General features: G+C 38.8%; 1 pseudogene; it reads left to right on the top strand.

The window, feature by feature from the left end:
* Positions 1-225: 225 nt before the first annotated feature.
* LOC116076709 lies at positions 226-11,222 on the top strand (annotated as a pseudogene).
* The last annotated feature ends 356 nt before the right edge of the window (positions 11,223-11,578 follow it).

Raw genomic sequence — 11,578 nt, 5'->3', positions numbered from 1 at the left:
TAGTCTTAGTTGTCACATGGATATGAGTATTTGAGCCATCTTGTCTACACTGCAGGTAGCAATAGAAAATGAAGGACGGAAAACACAGAATGTAGCTGAAGCAATCACTTTCAAAGTGTTTTCTAATATTCTTTGTTGTTTTTGTTTTTTATTTTGTTTTTGTTGCTTTTGTTTGCTTGTTTTTCGAGATAGGGTTTCTCTGTGTAGCCCTGGCTGTCCTGGAACTCACTCTGTAGACCAGGCTGGCCTTGAACTCAGAAATCCACCTTCCTCTGCCTCCCAGGTGCTGGGATCAAAGGTGTGCGCCACCACTGCCCGGCTTCTAATGTTCTTTTATAACACTATGTGGAGAAGAGAAATGAAATATCAAGCTTTCTATCATAAGAGTTGTTACAGAGATGAGAAGTACATGTGCTCTTAGAGTGTACTGCAAAAATGCAGAAAGTGGCTTTCTGTGGATGGCATGACAGCTTTCTGCCAATGAGTCATGAAAAAGTAAAAATGAGGTTAAGAAACAGACTGACTGAAAGAAGCCGGTTGGAATCAGTGTGGAGTGGAATTAGAGCCAGAACAGCTGAGTTGCCCAGCCAGCCAGAGTTCAAAAAGAAAAAGAAAGGGTGAACTTATTCAGCAGTAAGTCTCAGAGGCCAAAAACATTCTAGGCCCAGACAAGACTGCTTGGAGGCTAGAAGCTTCCAGAACTGGGCCTGGGTTTGCATATGGAACAAGTAAGCCTCCAAGATGTTAGTTATACCAAGCAAATAAAAGACACTTTTACAGTCCTGTGTGATGGGCGCCTTTAGAATGGAAACTGTATCTGTCAAAATCATGTTGTCCTGTTTACCCTATTTTTCTTTTCTGTGTTCATTATTTCTGTGCTCCTTTGCATTTTAATTTAAGCAATATTGAATTAATTTTTTAATTGAAAATAGATCCTTCTTTCATAAAATATATCCTGACCACTGTTTCTCCTCCCTTTACTCCTCCTAACTATCCCCATCTCTTTTATCTTCTCTCCAAAATCCAACCTTCCCCTGCCTCCTGACAAACCTTTTTCTCCTCAGAAAGGACCCTACCTCGAAGAGAGAACAGCCAAACAGGACAATACAAGGCAGAAAATGGAGGTGAGAGCCTTCTTATTGAGGTCGAACAAAGTCACACGATAGGAGGAAAAGAATCTTAAGATGAAGCAAAAGAATCAGAGCTATGCCTGCTGTCACTGTCAGGAGTCCTTCAAAAACTCCAAGCTGACTGCCATAACATCAGCAGAGGACTTGGCACAGACCTCTGCTTGCCACTTAAGTCTCTGTAAGGTTCCTGTAAATCCAGGGAGTGTTAGACATGGGTTCCCTCACATGTCAACTGCCCAAGTTAAACCAAACATTGGTTGACCAGTCAAACAAGTTTGTTCCCATCATGCCCTAGCACATCTTGAAGGAAGGAGCAATTATAGATGGGGGGTTTTTGTTCGTGGGGGTAGGTGTTCAGGTTTCTTTTTCTGTAGCCTGTAGAGTTCCTTTTGTCCTCAAAGAGACTAGAACACAGGGATGAAGGCTCCGAGCCTGTACCCACTTGACCTCTACATTCTGTAAACTGTGTGGAATTTGTCTTCTTTGATAGGACCCTGCTGACAGTTTTCTGAGAGCCAAGTTTTGTCCTAGCATCTGCATGGATTGTTGAAGGTTCTCTAAGGAATGTCCTTGTCCAACAACTCCACTCAGGATATCCCATTCCCAACACTGAAGCCCTGCCTGGCTACAAAGGATGGTAAGTTCATACTGTATATCCTCCAATATTAGAAGTCCTCATTAGTCACCATCATAGATTCCAGGAGTTGCCATTGCACTAGTTAGTTTCTACACTAACCCCCAAGTGTCCCCTAATTCCAACTGTTTCCCCCTGCACTGTACTCTGTCCCTTCACCCCTTCCCCAACTCCTTCCACCCCTGTTCTCATCCAACTGCAGTCTATTCACTGAAACTATTCTATTTCACCTTTCGAAGGAGATCCATGCCCTACTCTGTATCCCTCCTCTTTACCTAACATGTCTGTGTTTGAGTTTATAGAATATAGCTTGATTATTTTTTACATGATAAATAATACCCACTTATAAGTGAATGTTTACCATCTGTGTCATTCTGGATCCGGGTTTCCTCACTTAGAGTGTTTTTTTTTTTTTAAGTTGCATTCACTTGATGTACATGCATAATGCCATTTTTCAGTTGTTTCCAATTTCAGGCTATTGTGAATAAATATGCTAGGAAAATAGTTGAGCAAGAGTCCTTGGGGTAGGAAGGAGCATCTTTGGGATAGATGCCCAAGAGCAGATTAGGCGAGTCTTGGGGTAGATGCATTCTCAGTTTTCTGAGGAACCATGATTCTGAGGAAATAATGATTTCTGTAGTGGGTGTATCAGTTTGCATCCTCACAAGTAGTGGGGGAGTGTTCCCCTTTCTCCACACCCTTGCCAGCATGAGCTGTCACTTGTATTATTGACCTTAGACATTCTCACATGTGTGAGATGGATTCTCAGAGTAGTTTTGATTTGCATTTCCCTGGTGGCTAACATGGTGAATATTTCTTTAACTTTTTCTAAGCTATTTGAGAGTCCTCTGTTGAGAATTCTCTGTTTAGATTTATACTGTATTTTATATTTGAATTTTTTGCTTTAGAAAGTCTAGTTTCTTGAGATCTTGTTTTTGTGAAAAGAAAGAAAATCTTTTCCCATTCTTTAAGCTTCCTCTGTCCTGTTAACTGAGTTTTTGTCACTTCCAATCCATTTTCTCTTATTCCTAAAGAGGATAAACAGAACAAACAGGATGAGTCCTTGGCTTGTAATTATTTGATTTTTTTATTTATAATTTGAAATTCATATTTGAAAGACTTATATGTCTGTCTTTCTGTCTCCTTTTATTTGTGTCATCTATGTTGTATGAATTTTTTATTCAATAGAATCTAAATATATTGTTGTTTTTCTGGAAAATTATAGACCTTCACCTATTTTTGTCTTCTGACAATTTTCTACATGGTATTGTGAGGTTCTTGAGTTTTTGACAGTTTAAGAAACAGTTTTATTTTCTTCTTCTTGATCCTAAAGGCTTGTGTCTCCTCATTTCTTGGGAAATCTGTGTTTCCCAGTTGTTGCAATCAATTTTCTCTTTTTGTGCTACTTAAGTGATTGGTAAGGTTAATATATTCAATTTGGGTTTTTTGTTTTTTTTCTTTTTTCTTTTTGTTTTTTTGTTTTTTTTTTTGCTTTTTGTTTTTGTTTTTTGGTTTTTTGAGACAGGGTTTCTCTGTGTATCCCTGGCTGTCCTGGAATCCACTCTGTAGACCAGGCTAGCCTCGAACTCAGAAATCTGCCTGCCTCCATCTCCCAAGTGCTGGGATTAAAGGCATGCACCACCACCACCCAGCTCACTTTGGGTTTTTAAAACTTTCTGATTTACTATTGTCTCTTTGTCCTAATTAGTTTTAGTTGTCAGTATTTTAGAGCCTACAGTCATCTAAGGGAGCCTCTAGTGAGCTATGCCCTCATCAAAATGGATGGATGCTGTGTCAGTGAGAGATTGTTTTGAATGATGATTGATGTGGGAAGGCTCTTCCACTGAGGGTGGCAGGATCCCTAAGCAAGTGGGCCTGGGCTGGGTAAGAGAGGTAGCTGAGGATTAGTTAGTGACCAATGGAGAGGGCATGCCAGGAAAAAAATGTTTCCCCATTTTTGTTTGTTTGTTTTTGTTTTTTCTTTTTCTGAAGTTTATTTTCTTGAAGCTTTAGTTCCAAAATGATAGACTTTGAGCTGATAGTACCAAACAAGTCCTAAGATGCCCTTGATTAGAGGATTCAATCACAGCAGCAGAGTAGCAAAACAAGTTACAACAAATAGCAACAACAAGAACAAGAACAACAACAGCAACAACAACAAAAATGTACTTTTGCTGCTGGACAGAACCTGAAAACATTCTCTTTTGGAGGGATGTCGAAAATACCAGGACTTGAGATGACAACCAGCATAGAAAACTGTACTCAGAGCTTAATCAGCTGTTCTTGTAGGACCTGGAAGAGAAGTGTGTTGAGAGTAGTGCAGACAGAGGGTCTGTCTGGTCACAGGATTTCAGTAGAAAATAGACTCCATGAGAACTTTAGCTGGAGGTCATTTGTGTGGTGTTCTGACCCCAGATCCTCTTAGATTGAAGAAAGCAGAGTTAAAAATAATGGGCTGTATTATCAGGTAGAATATTGACTCTTTTGGAAGATTATTACTAATGACTCATTCAGGAGTGCAATGAAAAAAAAATCAACAAGTCGGGCAGAAAGAAATGCAAAGTCTATGGTTTGTAGAGAAAAACATCACTGAGAAGTTACAGATGGCAGCCAAATACTGAAAGAGAGGTAGGAATTTTCAAATAGATTTTCACCATTAACTACTGGGAGCCTAAGAAAGTACCCCAAGGAAAATACTCTCTTCTGCTAAGCCTTCAAATAGTGGAAGGATAGGCAGTGTGATTCCTAGACCCAGAAGGAACTTCATACAAAACTTGCTACAGTGGTGATTTAAGCTTGGCAGGTTCCATTTTAATTTAGAATCCAAACTTGGCAGTATCACTCAAGTTCTGAAAACAAAAAAGATGCAAAATTTAAGGCCGTGGATTCTTTCTTTGTGGTTTCAGTTCAGCACTGTTCCAGCCATCCATGTGTGTGTGTGTGTGTGTGTGGGAGGATACTTTGAGAGAGCATTGCATGAACCTGTAGGATGAAATCTGAGTTGCGTTTTGAGAGCACAAGATGTTGAGATTCCTAAGCTATGAGACATCTGCCATGGAGAGCGGCATATAGGGGCTAGAAGAAACTAAACCTTGAGATGTATGAGAAGTTGCAGGAATAGGGCCTTCCAAGCCTTTTGAAACTGAGGTCCCATGTGTCTTAGGAAGAGCTACAGGATTAAGTGTTTGCCCTAAGGGGAATCTTGATTTGGTCCAAACTTCTTTTACTCAGTACACATCTCTGTCTATTAGAATGGGATAGGGTATTCTGTGCCATTGTATGTTGGAAAGATTGAGCTGGCTTTCTGATTTTACAAGATGTGGCGATCAAGAGATTGTCTTGAGTGTCAGAAGAGGCTTTGGGCATTTAAACAGTGTAACAAGTCTTGCAGATTATTAGGATCATTGAAGTTAGACTAAATGCATGGGATGACTATGAGCCTATAGTAACCAAGGTCAGAATCAGGTAGTTGATTGAGACAAAAAGCTCCTGGAATATGAAAATGTCTTTGAACACTTTTCTCTCCTTTGTGCCTTTTTGGGGGAGCTTATTGATGTGTTTATAAAAAGATAAGGAGAGGAAAGGGAATATGTTCTATGGAGGTGTGGTGATTTATGGGGGAAGAGGGTGCCTCTAGGGGCCCGTGCTGAGGAATCTCTTCCTGATGAGGGACTAGCCACACAATGGTATAATATAGAATGAAGTTGATTCAGGGCATGGGAATGGGAGTTAAGAATGTAGTAGAGGCAGAGAAAGGCAGAGAGAGAGAGAGTAGAGAAGTAGAGGCCAGGCATGAGTTCATGGCGAGAGAGGTGAGAAGAGCATTGGGAAGGGGTGAGGGGACAGAGCAGGATCAAGAAGGGAAGAGCAAGAGAACAAGAGAGAAAGAAGGAGGCAAGCAGCCCCCTTTTATAGTGAGTCAGGCCTACCTGGCTGTTACCAGGAACGTTGGGCTGGAGCTTAGACAGAATGCTAACACTTATAATGTTGGGGTCCAAGAATCACTGAAGGAAGACCCCATACTCAAATAGTATGCAAAAGCCAAGAGTGTTTTATTCTACAGAATTCTAGCATGTGAGGATCTACCACATACTAGGATGGAGACAGACATTTAAGCTTTGCAAACTCAATTTAAAACCAATTTGGGAAATTCCAGGGAGGAATAGGTGACTTTTGTCCTTATCATGCGCCTCTGTTTCCAGAAGTATGGGTGTCTTTGGTAAAGTTCTGGAAAGTTCTGGGGAATGCAGGGGATGTTTTTGAACCATTGCTGATGAACTATTCTTTGCTCAGGCCTGGTGTTGGAAGCAGCTCCTGTCAGCTCCTGATTGACTGCCAGTGATGGTTCATTTTCCTGGAACTGACTTATTTTGGACTTTTCTTGTTCTGGAAAACAGAAACTTAGGCTTAGTCTACCAACTGCCAGTTTGTAGCCTGTCATGGAGTCAGCCTGGCTCTGGGCTAACTCAGCACTCTCAGCTGAAGCTTTTGTAGGAGGAACTTTTCTAGATTCTTATTTGGGATGATATTTGAGTGTCTATAGACTTAACCCATTTCCTGTGTGTGTGTGTGTGTGTGTGTGTGTGTGTGTGTGTGTGTACTGTGTTGTGGTTGTGTGTGACCTGATCAGTCAGCTTCCTTCTCATTTTGTCTTGCCTTCATCCTTATAGACTCTGTCACTAAATCACATAAGATGCAGTAGAAGCAGTTGTTGTTCAGTGCTAAGTTATTTTGTTATTTTGTGAGCCTCGTGTTTTTATATTTACAATTTAGTTGCATTTGTTTTTGTTTTTGAAGACCAAGTTTGTCTGTGTAGCCCTGGCTGTCCTGAAAGTAGGTATGTAGAACAAGGAGCCTCCAATTTAAAGGTCCACCAGACTCTGTCCCCAGAATGCTGAGAATTAAATTTGGGCCAACATGCCTGAGTTTTTGTTTGTTTTTATAATATTTTGCTGATGGTCCTGGAGTGTAGGTTTTAGTACATGTCAAACATATTCTGTTGCATTGATCTTCATCTACATTGTGAATTTTGAAACTTTGGAGAGGAAATGTTCTATTTCTTAGCGTGGCATTTATTCATAATATAAATACTGCCCAATCCTTACTGGCTGTGCTTAACTGCATGAGCTTTTTGAGTCATTGAAGTTCAGATACACAAAATTCTCTCTACTTGTTGTAATTTGTTTTGACTTCTTTAATGAATATTACTATTTTGCCTGTATACATGAATGTGCACCTCATGTATACTTGATCCTCATAGTACTCAGAAGATGGCCTCAGAATTTGTAACTTGGTGTTTTGAATAGTTGTGAGCCCCATTGTAAGTACTGACAACTAAGCACAATTTGCAAGAACAGCAAGGGCTCTTCACTGCTGAGCAATGTTATTCATTTAGGATCAATATTTACATTGCTAGTATTTTCATCTGTCCATTTGTAAGTGTTTAAACATGCACTCACTCCCTTTTAGTAAGATCTCATTCATGTTTCAGGTTAAACCGGGGTACTTCAGGATTCTACAAGATGAATACAGGGCTGGAGTGAATGTATAATTCTTTGTAAAAACTTCACTAAAAACCTCTTCCTCTTTCTTGTTTGATTGATTTTTTCTAGAGGAGACAGGGTCTGAATATGTACCCCTGGCTCTCCTGGATAGATAGGCTGGCATACAAGTCAATGAGATACACCTGTTGCAGCATTCTGAATGCTGAGGTTAAAAGCAGGCATGAGTCAATACACCCAGCTTGCCCATCGTTTTTTGTAGTTACTCATTTTGCATACAAATTCTCTAGTAAGTACTCAGTTCTGTTTGCCTCTCTCTCTCTCTCTGGTAATTGGCTTTTCTCTTGCCATGCTATATTCTTTTCAAAGAGCAAAGAAATGACAGAGGTGAACCTCATAACTCAGTTCTGTATAAAATGACTTGCTGATTACATTAGAACTTCTGAGTCAAGAAATAAGTGAGAAAACCATCAGAATTATGTGAATGTAATGTCATTGAAACATACAACTATAGTGTTGTCAGTATCATAGTTTCTGTTGTACACATGTGTGGGATATTTTAGAATTCAGTGACCTATGATGATGTGCATGTGAACTTCACTCAAGAAGAATGGGCTTTGCTGGATCCTTCACAGAAGAGTCTCTACAAAGATGTGATGCTGGAGACCTACAGGAACCTAACTGTTATAGGTAAGGCACTGTATTTCATTTAACTTTTTAAAACGAAGGAACAACTGTTTCTGTGTTACTGATGCTCTTCTGTAATTTTAGTTGAGAATGAGGAAGAATGAGGTAAATAAATCAGGTTCCCTAAGATAGTAACTTAAATTTTGCCTAATTTCCAGTAATTTATCATACATTTTCTGTACTATATTTTAGGCTATAATTGGGAAGACCATGATACTGAAGGACATTGTCAACGTTCTAGGAAACATGGAAGGTAAGGTGCATGTGCAAGTTGGTATGAATATGCCTCTGAAGAAATGTTAATGTGTCCCGGAAGTTTTAAAGAAGAGCAACAGTGCTAAAACACATTGCTTTAAGTGTATCAATGATTATTAAATTCTCACAGATCCATGTGCCGCATTGTTAGGTGTCTGATTTGTATTTGCAAGGCATTCCTCTAAGGAAGAAGACAAGGAAACGGTGGCTTATCAGATATTACCATTTGAATCATAGCCACATTGCAGTGCACTCTGTAGAATTGCCAATCTATTCAGACTCATACTACTTACAGATGAAGAAAGATAGATACATTGAATAGGTGTATATGTCCAAAACCATCCAATAAGCAAGTATCCTATAGTAAAGTTGGTGCTATGAGTGTACTTGTAAAAACATTGCTACATTTGAGTGAGAGGGGCAGTTCAAGAGAGTAAAGAACGTTGCTAGGGAGAAACCTTAATCCACATACCACATGTCTATGATGAAGAAATATCAAACTGTGAGTGCAATGTAGAACCCTTTCATTTGTTATTCTTCTTGTAATAGGTATATCATGTTTCACAATGGATACAAACCCAATGAGGATAGGGATGTTGAAAGAAGTAATGTTCCCCTCTCCCTCTCTCAGAATAATTAGAACATGTTCCCCACTGAGTAGAACTTCTCAGTGTGATATAAGTTTATAATTTGTTAGTTTTCCAAGTTCATTGGGAATATATCCACAAACTCACACTGCAGAAAATTCCTGAGCACTATTAGGAATGTAGAAATTCTTCTCTGTTTATCCTGGTTCACATTGTAAATTCAGTATTCAAATGTAGTGTATTTCACACCATAGGGAAATTTATGAGTGCACCCATTGTGATAAAGGTCTGAGCTCTTCCAAGTCTCTTCAAATATGTGAAAAACCTCATAGAGAAAAAGGATGCTACAAATGTGTGCAGTGTAATAAGTACTCTTACTATTATAGGTATCTTCAAAGACACAAAACAACCTGTAAGGAAGGGGAAACCATGAATTTGAATAAAGTGATAAGCCTTTAAGATCTGATTCCTCATAGAGATAAAAAGATTCATTGCTATAATCAATGTGGCAAAGGTTTCACATGTGTCAATTGCTTTTGCAGGCATGAAAGAAGTCATACTGGAGAGAAAGCTTCTGAGTTTACTCAGTATGGTAAAGCTTTTGCATGTCATAGTTATCCTCAAAGAGATGAAAGAATTCAAACCGGAGAGAAATGCCGTGAAGTTGTGCAATATGGCAAAGTCTTTGCACAACACAGTAATCTTCAAAAATATAACAGAACACTTACTAGAGAGAAACCCTTCAAATGTGATGAATGTGGTAAAACCTTTGCCTTTCATAAATGTCTTCAAAGACATAACAAAACACATTCTGCAGAGAAAGCCTATGAGTATAATTACTGTGGTAAAGCCTTTACACATCTTACTGCTCTCCAATATCATAAAAGAACACATACTGGAGAGAAACCCTATGAATGTAACCAATGTGGTAAAGCCTATTCACGACAAGGTCATCTCCAAATACATAAAAGAACACATACTGGAGAAAAACCATATGAGTGTAATTTGTGTGATAAAGCCTTTATACATCTTACTGCTCTCCAATATCATAAAAGAACACATACTAGAGAGAAACCCTATGAATGTAACCAATGTGGCAAAGCCTATTCACGACAAGGTCATCTCCAAATACATAAGCGAACACATACTGGAGAAAAACCATATGAGTGTAATTTATGTGGCAAAGCCTTTGCACATTACAATAGTCTTCAAGTCCATAACAGAGCACATACTGGAGAGAAACCCTATGAATGTAATCAATGTGGTAAAGCCTTTTCCAGTAATAATGGTCTTCAATATCATAAAATAACACATACTGGAGAGAAACCCTATGAATGTAATCAGTGTGGTAAAGGCTTTACATATAATAGTGGTCTCCAATATCATAAAAGAACACACACTGGAGAGAAACCCTATAAATGCAATCAATGTGATAAAGCCTTTATATGTCATACTCGTCTCCAAGATCATAAAAAAGCACATACTGGAGAGAAGCCTTATGAGTGTAACCAGTGTGGCAAAGTGTTTACATATCGTGATTCTCTTCAAAAGCATAAAAGAATACATACTGGAGAAAAGCCCTATGGGTGTAATGAATGTGGTAAAACCTTTATAGCGCAAAGTTATCTTCAGAAGCATAAAAGAACACATACTGGAGAAAAACCGTATGAATGTAATCAATGTGGTAAAGCCTATTCACAGCATGGTCATCTCTACGTACACAAAAGAACACATACTGGAGAAAAACCATATGAATGTAACCAATGTGGTAAAGCCTTTTCACGACTCAGTCATCTCCAGATACATAAAAGAATACATACTAGAGAAAAAAACGTATGAATGTAAGCATTGAAGTAAAGCCTTTGCATGCCATGGTATACTTCAAAGGCATAAAATAATTCATGTTAGAAAGAAACCTTATGAATGTTAAGCAATGTGGTAAATCCTTTGACTCTCATGTTCAACTTCAAAGACTTGAAATAATTCATACTGAAGAGAGTCCTTCTAAATGAGATTAATATGGTAAAACCTTTGCAGTTTACTATGATCTTCAAAGATGGTGGTTTAAATATGCTTGGGAAAGTGGCACTATTAGGAAGTGTGGCCTTGTTTGAAGAATTGTGTCATTCTGGGGGTGGCTTTTAGGTTCTGTGCTTAAGCTCCACTCAGGGAAGAAGAGAATCTTTCAGTTGCCTTCTGATCAAGATATAGAACTCTCTGCTCTTCCAGCACTGGACACTGCCATGCTTCCCACCTTGATGATAATGGACCAAATCTCTGAATCTGCAAGGCATCCCCAATTAAATGTTGTCTTTTATAAGAGTTGCCTTGGTCATGGTACCTTTTCACACAATAAAATCCAAAATATGACAAGAAGGCATTAAAGAAATAACAATGAATGTATTGAATATAGTGAAGCCTTTGCACATTTCTTTAGTCTTCCTTTTAATGAAAGTATTCTTACTTGAGAGAACCATATGAATGGAAGCAATGTTGTCATGTCTTTGCCCTTCACAGTTCTCTTCAAATGCCTAGAAGAACACATACTAGAGAAAAACCTTATGAATGTACTCAATGTAGTAAAGCCTTTGTGTTATGAGATCTACTTGGATTCAACACACCTCTAACACTAGGTTGTTGCAAATGGCAAGAATTTGTAATCAAGCCATTGGAGTTAGAGAGTTAGGTTAGAGGGAAGAGCTACTGATCTGTCAGGGCCTCAGAATAAACTGAGGAGTGGAACTGTAAGCCCAAGGCAAAATGCTGGCAGAGCTTTTAAGCTCA

The sequence above is a fragment of the Mastomys coucha genome, unplaced genomic scaffold, assembly GCF_008632895.1.
Source record: "Mastomys coucha isolate ucsf_1 unplaced genomic scaffold, UCSF_Mcou_1 pScaffold5, whole genome shotgun sequence".
Lineage (NCBI taxonomy): Eukaryota > Metazoa > Chordata > Mammalia > Rodentia > Muridae > Mastomys > Mastomys coucha.
The sequence above is the reverse complement of the archived record's forward strand: the minus strand, read 5'-3'. Positions and strand labels throughout refer to the sequence as shown.